The sequence below is a fragment of the Arachis hypogaea genome, chromosome 13, assembly GCF_003086295.3.
Source record: "Arachis hypogaea cultivar Tifrunner chromosome 13, arahy.Tifrunner.gnm2.J5K5, whole genome shotgun sequence".
In the NCBI taxonomy this organism is placed as follows: domain Eukaryota; kingdom Viridiplantae; phylum Streptophyta; class Magnoliopsida; order Fabales; family Fabaceae; genus Arachis; species Arachis hypogaea.
In genome coordinates this window covers 104,456,958-104,467,689 of record NC_092048.1, presented here as the reverse complement: position 1 = coordinate 104,467,689, position 10,732 = coordinate 104,456,958, and the positions used below count along the sequence as shown (strand labels likewise).

At 39.9% G+C, this 10,732-nt stretch overlaps 1 non-coding gene across 1 annotated transcript; it reads left to right on the top strand.

Moving 5' to 3' along the window:
* Positions 1-4,848: 4,848 nt before the first annotated feature.
* On the top strand, positions 4,849-4,952 carry LOC112739846 (small nucleolar RNA R71). The gene has a single exon (XR_003170782.1). It is a non-coding gene; the product is annotated as a small nucleolar RNA R71 (small nucleolar RNA).
* Positions 4,953-10,732: the final 5,780 nt, after the last annotated feature.

Genomic DNA, 10,732 nt, shown 5'->3' with positions numbered 1-10,732 from the left:
CATTGTTTGGTGTGAAACACCAAACTTAATTCCTTGCAATGCACAGAAACTACTTCACCTTTTTATTGAAACAAATAAAAGAAACAGCAAGGTAGTATTACCTCAGGTTGGGTTGCCTCCCAACAAGCGCTTTTTTAACGTCATTAGCTTGACGGTCAGCTGCCTCAGTTGAGGTGATATTTAACTTTGTCCTTCTCCTCCACATCTCCCAAGTAATGTTTGAGTCTTTGACCATTCACCGTGAAGGTTCGTTGTGACTTTTCTTCCATGATTTCTATTTGTCCATATTGGGAGACCTTGGTTACAAGGAATGGTCCAGACCACCTTGATTTTAGCTTCCCTGGAAATAGCTTCAGCCTAGAATTGTAGAGCAATACTTTTTGTCCCTCCTCAAATTTCCTTGGGGCTATGTTGCTGTCATGCTTCTTCTTTGCTCTTTCTTTGTAAATTTTGGCATTCTCATAAGCTTCAGCTCTGAATTCTTCCAACTCTTGAATTTGCAACATCCTTCTTTCTCCAGCAGCTTTGCTGTCCAAGTTCAAGAGTTTCAAGGCCCAGAATGCCTTGTGCTCCAACTCCAGTGGCAAATGGCAAGCTTTTCCATATACTAGTTGGTAAGGAGACATTCCAATTGGTGTCTTGAAAGCTGTCCTATATGCCCAAAGAGCATCATCTAGCTTAATCGACCAGTCCTTCCTTGAAGTTCCCACAGTCTTTTCCAGGATTCTTTTGAGTTCCCTATTAGATATTTCGGCTTGCCCACTCGTCTGTGGATGGTATGGTGTGGCTACCTTGTGTTTGACTCCATATTTTAGAAGCAATGCCTCTAATGGTTTGTTGCAGAAGTGGCTTCCTCCATCACTGATGATTGTTCTTGGAACCCCAAAACGGCAAAAAATGTGTTTTCTGAGGAAGTTCATGACTACCTTATTATCATTGGTTGGAGTTGCTATTGCTTCAACCCATTTGGAGACATAGTCTACTGCTACAAGGATGTAATTATTTGAGTATGAGGTGGGAAAGGGTCCCATGAAATCTATCCCCCATACATCAAACAATTCAAGTTCCAGAATGAATTGTTGTGGCATTTCATTTCTTCTTGGCAGGTTCCCCGCTTTCTGGCATTCATGGCAGTGCTTCACTAGTTCCCTTGCATCTTTGAAGATAGTGGGCCAATAAAAACTACACTGCAACACCTTAGCTGCTGTTCTTTCTCCTGCAAAATGTCCTCCATAAGTGGAGCCATGGCAGTCCCATAAGACTTCCCTTCCTTCTTCCTCTGATATGCATCTTCTGAGTATGCCATCCGAACATTTTTTGAACAAGTATGGTTCGTCCCAGATGAAGTATTTGGCATCATTTACCAATTTCTTCCTTTGATGCTTGTTGAATTCCAACGGCAAACTCCCAGTGGCCTTGAAGTTCGCTATGTCTGCAAACCAGGGTGCTTTGTGAATTACCATGAGTTGTTCATCAGGAAAGCACTCATTTATATGTGTGCTTTGTGCGCTTCCTTCTTCACATGGTATCCTTGATAAATGGTCTGCCACCTTGTTCTCTACACCCTTCTTGTCTTTGATTTCAATGTCAAATTCCTGCAACAAAAGAACCCATCTAATAAGTCTTGGTTTGGATTCTTGTTTAGCAAGTAAGTATTTTAAAGCTGAATGATCAGTGAAGACAATGACTTTAGATCCAATGAGATAGGATCTAAATTTGTCAAATGCAAAGACTATTGCCAAGAGTTCTTTTTCAGTGGTTGTGTAATTCCTTTGGTTATCATTCAAGACCTTACTGGCATAATAAATCACATGTACCAAATTGTCTTTCCTTTGTCCTAACACTGCCCCAACAGCAAGGTTTGATGCATCACACATCAGTTCAAAAGGTAAGTTCCAATCAGGTGGGGCAATGATAGGTGCAGAGGAAAGTTTTTGCTTCAAAAGTTCATAGGCTAGCATGCAATTTTTATCAAATACAAAGGGTGTATCAGAGACAAGCAAGTTACTCAAAGGTTTGGCTATTTTAGAAAAGTCTCTAATAAACCTTCTGTAAAAGCCAGCGTGTCCCAAAAAACTCCTAATTGCTTTGACATTACTTGGTGGAGGTAATTTTTCAATGAGTTCCACCTTAGCTCTGTCCACCTCAATGCCTCTATTCGAGATTTTGTGGCCAAGGAATATTCCTTCTGTGACCATGAAATGACACTTTTCCCAGTTTAATACTAGGTTGGTCTCTTGGCATCTCTTAAGCACCAAGGCAAGGTGGTGTAGGCAGCTAGGAAAAGAATCTCCAAACACAGAAAAATCGTCCATGAAAACCTCAATAAATTTTTCAATCATGTCTGAAAAGATGGACAGCATGCATCTTTGGAAAGTGGCAGGTGCATTGCACAATCCAAAGGGCATGCGTCTATAAGCAAAAACTCCATATGGACAAACAAATGATGTTTTCTCTTGATCTCTAGGATCAACTACTATCTGATTATAGCCTGAGTATCCATCCAGAAAGCAATAGTAAGCATGTCCTGCAAGCCTTTCAAGCATCTGATCCATGAATGGGAGTGGGAAATGATCTTTTCTGGTGGCTTCATTGAGCTTCCTGTAGTCTATGCACATCCTCCACCCAGTGACAGTTCTTGTGGGTATGAGTTCGTTCCTCTCATTTGGCACCACAGTTATGCCACCTTTCTTGGGTACTACATGGATGGGACTAACCCATGGGCTATAAGAAATAGGGTAAATTACCCCTGCTTGCCATAACTTCATGACCTCCTTTTGTACCACTTCTTTCATGACGGGATTCAATCTTCTCTGAGCTTGAATGTAGGGTCTAGCATCCTCTTCTAACAAGATTTTATGCATGCATATGGATGAACTTATCCCCTTCAAATCAGCTAGGGTCCATCCAATGGCGTCTTGATGAGTTTGTAGCACATTGATCAATTTTTCTTCCTGTTCTTGGCTCAGGGCAGAGCTAATGATAACAGGATAGCTCTCATTACTACCCAAGTATGCATACTTGAGATTAGGGGGCAATGCTTTGAGCTCAGGTTTTGGTGCTTCCTTCTCTTCTTTCACTCTCTCTGGCATGCTTGGTATGGTTGTTTCAGCAGCCTTGATGTCACTATCTTCAATATCCTTGGTGAACTCCTCCTCTGCCACTTCCTTTGTTGTTTCCTCAAAGGTTTCTTGTACTGCAATGTCCACTACATCCACCCTCATGCATTCCTTTAGTGATTCTGATGGATAGCTCATTGCCTTGAATACGTTAAACACCAATTGCTCATCATGCAGTCTGAGAGTGAGCTCACCCTTTTGGACATCTATGATGGCTCCGGCAGTAGCCAGGAAGGGTCTTCCCAGAATTATTGAAGCTTCGGCTTCTTCCTCCATATTTAACACCACAAAATCGGCAGGGAATATGAAATCTCCCACTTTTACCAACAAATCCTCAACTATCCCATGAGGGAATTTAAAAGTTCGATCTGCCAATTGGAGGGCCATTCTTGTTGGTTTGGCTTCCTCAATCTCCATTCTTCTCATCATTGTTAGAGACATCAAATTGATACTGGCCCCTAAGTCACACAAGGCCTTCTCCACCATGACTTCTCCTATGATGCAGGGGATTTGAAAACTGCCTGGATCCTTCAGTTTCTGAGGCAATTTGTGTTGAATGATGGCACTGCATTCTTCAGTCAACAACACAGTTTCCTCATTTCTCCAGCTTCTCTTTTTGGTCATTAATTCCTTTAAGAATTTTGCATAGAGTGGCATTTGCTCTATTGCCTCAGCAAACGGGATGTTGATTTGAAGCTTCTTGAAAATCTCCAAAAATCTGGAGAATTGGCCATCCTTTTCACCTTTCATCAAACGTTGAGGATATGGTGCTTTGGGTGTATACGGCTTCAGGACCTCTTTTTCTTTTTCTCTTGTTGCAGACGGTGTAAAGGATTGTCCCTGTTCCTTGTCTCTCACATTTTCCTTTGCTTCGTCCTCTGTGGTTTCCCTCGAGATCTCCTTTAGCTTTTTTCCACTTCTGAGGGTTATGGCTTTACATTCTTCCCTTGCAATAGCCTTGGCAGCATGAGAAACGCTTGGCCCCGGGATTTGCTTATACAAATACCCAATTTGATTTTCTAACTTCTGGATGGCAGCTCCTTGGTTTTGCAAGTTAGAAATTACTTCTTCCTTAAAAGCTTTCAATTCGGTTATGTCTTGACCCATGGTTGCAAGCATTCCTTCTATCCTGTTTAATTGATCTTGAAATTGTTGGTTCGGATTAGATTGGGTAGGTCGATTATTTTGGCCATGATATGATGGTTGGGAGTAAGTGTTTTGTGTGGCTTGGTATGATCTTTGGTTGGAGTTTTGGTATGTGGACTTGTTATGTTGGTTTTGCTGGTTTCCCCACCCAAAGTTTGGGTGGTTTTTCCAGCCTGGGTTGTAAGTGTTGGAATGTGGATCATATGGTTGCCTTTGTTGATTTCCTACATAATTGGCCTCTTCCCAATCACCTCCTTCAGTGCTTTCTTCCTCTTGCTCTTGTGTGTGTATTGCAGCCACTTGCTTTGTTTCTAATTTCCTGGTGAGCTCTGCTAGTTGCTTGGCAAACACCTTGTTTTGGGCTAGAATTGTATCAACATGGTTCAGCTCCATGACTCCCTTAGTGTTGTGTTTCTCTGATGCATAGTAGTACTCATTCTCAGCCACTGTCTCAATCACTTCAATGGCTTCTTCCACAGTCTTTTTCCTGTTCAATGAACCTCCTGATGAATGGTCTACAGCCTTCCTTGATTCATAAGAAAGTCCATCATAGAAAATGTGCAATTGCACCCAGTCATGGAACATGTCTGGTGGGCATTTCCTTGTCAAATCCTTGAACCTCTCCCATGCTTCGTAGAGAGTTTCACCATCTTGTTGTCTAAAAGTCTGAACCTCAGATCGAAGCCTATTGACCTTTTGTGGGGGGTAGAAACGTGCCAGAAACTTGATTTCCACCTCATCCCATGTTGTTAGGCTCCCCCTGGGGAATGATTCCAGCCACTTAGCTGCCTTGTCCCAAAGGGAAAATGGGAACAAAAGCAGTTTATAGGCATCTTCCTGGACTCCATTGGACTTCACAGTGTCGCAAATTCTCAGGAATTTTGTGAGATGTTGGTTTGGGTCTTCATTAGCACTCCCACCAAATGAACAATGATTCTCCACAAGTGATATTAGCTGTGGTTTGAGCTCAAAATTGTTGGCCTGAATGGGTGGTTTCTGAATGCTGCTACCACAATTCCCAGATGTTGGGTTTATGTATGAACCAAGAACCCTCCTCTCGGGAATGGCATTGTTTCCATCAGCTCTCCCATGGTTATGAACTTCTCTTTCCATGTTGAGATCTAGAGCTTCCTCAAAATTGTCCTCAGATTCTCCTTCAGATTCTTCTTCTCCCAGTACTCTCTTCCCTCTTGCTTCCCTTCTAAGTCTATGAAGGGTCCTCTCTGGTTCGGTATATGGAGGAGTTGATGTCTCTCCTCTCCTACCTGTCATACAAGAACACAGCACAGGCAACAAACAAGTAAAATACTCTTGGTTAATGGAAGAGTATGGTTAGAGCAGTTGAGGAATTAATTCAAATAGTTAGTGAGTCAGTGAGTTAGTTGCTTGAATTTAAAGGCATAAAGAAAGAAAGCATGTAACAGAGTGCAGAAATTAAAATTCAACAAGTAACTTGAACTGAATTAACAAAGCAAAAAAAAATTGCTCAATCTAGTTAACTTCCAATTTGAGAATTGTCAATCGAAAACCAATCCCCGGCAACGGCGCCATAAACTTGATGCGCATAAACTAGTTATGCCACGATTTAGGAAATTGCACGATCGGCAAAATTCCTTCCGGCAAGTGCACCGGTTATCGTCAAGTAAAAACTCACAATAGAGTGAGGTCGAATCCCACAAGGATTGGTTGAATGAGCAATTCGGATTAGAAGTGTATCTAGTTGAGCGGAATCAAGAATTAGATGAGAATTGCGGAATGTAAAATTGGCGGGAAACGTAAATGACAAGAAATTGAAATGGCGGAATCTTAAATTGCATGAATTAAAGAGCAGAAGCTAAATTGCTGAAATTAAAAGGGAATGGGGGTGATTGCATGAATTGAGTTGCAGAATGTAAAGAGAAAGTGAAAATCGGAGATGGGGAATCCATTGGGTTATAGGAGATATTGAGATCTCTGAATCAAAACATGTTTATCTCTTCCTCAACCAATGCGTTCATTGAATTTTGCTTGGCAATCTTATATGATTGGATCCCAATCCCTTGGCTCACCAATTCTCTCTAAAAACAAACAAATTCCCAATCCCTTGGTTTAAATGTTCATAAGAAGAGATGATGCTCGATCACTGATTATACCACACAGTTTCATGAACCACAATTTGGTAGGATTACATGTCACAATATCCATCCAAACCCCAATCCAATTCACTGTGAGAAAGCTTCTCTAGCATGAATCCTCCATTCCTTTCCCAAGGTTCCGAAGGATTCCAATTATGGGTAGTTTCTTTCCCAAGACAACTACCCAATGGAATTAGATCGAGAAGCTTTCTAACAAAATTCAAGAGAAAAGATTGAAGAAGAAGATAAACTATTATTGATTCATTGAATTACAATAGAGCTCCCTAACCCAATGAAAGGGGGTTTAGTGAGTCATAGCTCTGAATTCAATTACAAAGGTATGAAAACTCGCAAAAATGAAAAGGTAAAAGTCCCTCCTAACTTAAATTCTATCCTATTTATACACTTTCTATATTGAGCTTCTGTTGTGTTTCTTGGGCTTTGAGGCCTCTCCCTGCTTTCCTTTTGCTTTGGGTTTATGATCCATAATCTTGATGAGGCTGCTGATCCACATTCTGTAACATTCATTGAGCCAACTTAGTGATAATCAAGTAATGACACATGACTCAACAAATTGAAATTCCAGACTCATCAATCCTTCAGGCCCAATCCCATAAACCATGATATTCAATTGGGTTTCATACCAGAGTAAGTTTAAGTTAATGTTTGTGCTCAAAAGCTAACTTAAACTGCAATATTTTTGGCCCAGAAACCTTTTCCAATAGTGGTGTTTAAGTTGCAGTTTAAGCTTAAACTGCAGCTTAAACGCCAGACACTTCCAGTGATGCCTTTTGTGGAAGCACGTTTAAGCTTCAGTTTAAGGTTAAACTGAAGCTTAAACGTGGAAATGGAAGAAGGCAGCCCTGGAGGGTAACGTAGTCGAACACGTTTAAGCTTCAGTTTAAGGTTAAACTGAAGCTTAAACGTGGAGATAGGGAAGGCAGCCCTGGAGGTCGAACACGTTTAAGCTCCAGTTTAAGGTTAAACTGGAGCTTAAACGTGGAAGCAGAGAAAGGTAGCCCTGGAGGTGTCGAACACGTTTAAGCTCCAGTTTAAGGTTAAACTGGAGCTTAAACGTGGAAATGGAGAAAGCAACCCTGGAGGAGAAAACTTGGTCGAACACGTTTAAGCTCCAGTTTAAGGTTAAACTGGAGCTTAAACGTGGAAATGGCTCCCTGGTGCATTCCCCATTTCTGGCGTTTAACTTCCAGTTTAAGGTTAAACTGGAGGTTAAATGCCACTTTCACCCTTTCCTCAGCTTTCATGATTTTGGCCGTTTAAGTTCCAGTTTAAGCTTAAACTGGAACTTAAACTCCACATGTGATATTCAAGCTTCCTTTATTGATTTTTGTTGCTTCCTTGCCTAGCCTCTTCTTTCCTGAAATCATCCAAACAACTGCATCAAAGTCTTGCAAATTTTCATGAGAATCTTCCATTCATAGCATTCAAGTAATATAACTAAAAACTCATGAAATTTGCATAAAAATCATACTGTTTGGATGGTTCATTGCTTTGTTATTCATTTAACCATTCTTGGTTACTTTAAGCTCAAGAAAGTGCATAAAACAACTAAAACTAACAGAAAAATGCTAGTGAAACTCGCTTAAGATGCCTTGGCATCAGTCTCCGACGCGTGCGCGTCCTTTTTTGCTTTTTGTCCATCGACGCGTACGCGTTATGTACGCGTACGGGTCACCATCAGTCTTCAGCCCAAACATGTTCGCGCGCCATGATCATGCAGACGCGTACTCAGTAGCGTTAACTTAGTGAGCGCTACGTTGGGTTAGTGAGCACTGCCCACGCGTGCGCGTCCTTTACGCGTATGCGTGGGTTGCGAAATCCTCAACACAGGTTCAAGTGCCAGCCTCGTGTTCGCGTGCTCTGTTCCAGTGACTCATTGATGCGTGCGCGTCATGCGTGCATGCGCGTTGATTTAAAAACTTTGCCTCCAACTTTGAATCGTGCACGAAAACGTTGAGTTAGTGAACATAGCGCTCTCTTTTGAAATGAGCACCAAACACACCCACGCGTATGCGTCTTGCACGCGTACGCGTGGATCTTCAAATTTTGTTGACTAACGCATGCGCGTCCCGTATGCATGCGCGTCGTAAGTGAACGTGGTGCTCTCTATTTGAACGCAACGTTGCCCTGTGCTGAACCTCTTTCTCTTCATTTTATCACCTAAAATCAACCAAATAAGCAATCAAAGTTCTACCAATATCATAAGAATTTGTACCATTCATAATAATCACTAAATTCTTGCATAAATCTCATGCTTTTGTATAAAATAAATGATGTTTGATTGAATTACAATAATCATGAAATTCCACTCCAATCACTTACTTATTGTGCAAGAAAGTGCATAAAACCTAATGAAATAAGTGAAAAATGCTTATAAAACTAGCATAAGATGACTTATCATCAATTATAGCTTAAATATATAACGTACTAAGCGCATTCTATATTTGAGAATGTATTCATCTAACAAATTGAAACCTATTTTCAGGCCAAACAAACATCATCTAGGCGGTTGTCTGGACAAGCTTCTGGATGTGCAAAGGATGAGGTAACGGTGTTGGAGCTGCTGTGTGCATTGTTGACTTCTTTTGAACATGTATGGCATGGCTAGTAACTTATTTGTCGCTGCAGCATAGGGAATGGCAAGATGCATGGGATGAAAGGGATATAAATTTCGAGGACCAAGGAAATAACCCACGTGAGTATCACATATAATCCTTGTTATTGAACGAATTTAACCTCTCTATTAACTTTGCAATATTTTGGTCAACTTTAACTGTCTAGAATCAACATCAAAGTTCATTGAATTGTTTCTGTAATACTTGTAAATTGTAACAATCTACTGTGTTATGCTTTTGAAATTTTTGTCCTTTTTGTAACAACCTACAGTTTCATTTTGGAGCAAGCTAAAGTCAGAGGCTGCTAAGAAGGTAATAAGAAATATATTTTGCCTAATGATATTATTTTAAATCTATTTTAAATCTAATGGACACTAATGGGAATTATTTTGCCTATTTTAAATCTATTGGCTTTAAGCAAATTTACAATAGAATCTAGTTTGTTAGCAAAAGATTGCTAGTTCTTATTATACTTAGTCTGTCCTTTTTATGTGGCTCAAAATCTTAGCAAATGCTCCTTGTTGTTTAGTAGTTGAAATTTTCATGTTGATTTACTTATTAAACTTGTGATCCATATTCATTACTCAACTGTACTGCATCATCAAAAATATTTTTGCTCTGTTCTAACATTAAGTGGGTTCTTTGCATAGTTGGCATAAGGAGAGAGGGTGGAGGCTTGAGATTTCTTCCTCTTTTTTGAGGTAGTAGCCTTTGTTTTTCCTTTATCGGCCATCTAAAAGCAAATATGATATGATATAAACAACTAGGCAAATAGGGGCATGGAAAGCAAGGAATGGCATATTTAACATGAAGTGAGCTAAAAATAAAGAAAACTTTGAATATAAGCAACAGGAAGTAGCATTCAACACAAAAGCTATAAACCAAGAATTCAAGCAATATATGCACAATGCTTGTTCATTAAGCTTAATGAGCATCATACCCAAAAAGAATGGTTAGAGAGTTAGTTGAAAACTAAAAAGAGAAATTAGCATGTTAGGCAAGTTAGAAGTTAGAAAACATGGTTCAAAGGTTAGGGGGATGATGGTCATTTGCTTAATCACAATGAATCACAAGTAATAGTAACAAGCATACTCATAAACATGGGGAGGAAGCAGTCATTGATGATGAAATATGCCATTGCATAAAAGCAACTAATATAAGAGCAAGTCATCAATCAATGTCGCGGTCATTGATTATGCAAAAATTGGTGTTTGACAACACGAAAGTGCATTTTGTGTAACTTGACAAGCTAGAAATAAATTTGAGTGAAGGAGAGTTACACAGGTTGAATTTACCAATTGTTGCTAATGCAAGAACCATATTCAACAAAATGGCAAGTTAAATCAAATGGTGAGTGAAGCACAATCCAAAGGCATTTGATTAACTTGAATGGTAAAAGCATGTGAGGGTTCCAAGTAAATCACAGGAAACATAATAACCATGGAAGAACCAACCCAAAGTTACCTAAGAATTGAGCTTCGTGTAATCAGATGAGTACTCAATTCCAAAAGCACGAAGTTCAGTTATAGGTAACATGTTTAAAACCAAAAACAATTTTTAGAAAATTGGGCAGCGATGAGCGGATAATTTATACGCTTTTTGGCATTGTTTTTAGTATGTTTTTAGTAGGATCTAGTTACTTTTAGGGATGTTTTCATTAGTTTTTATGTTAAATTCACATTTCTGGACTTTACTATGAGTTTGTGTGTTTTTCTGT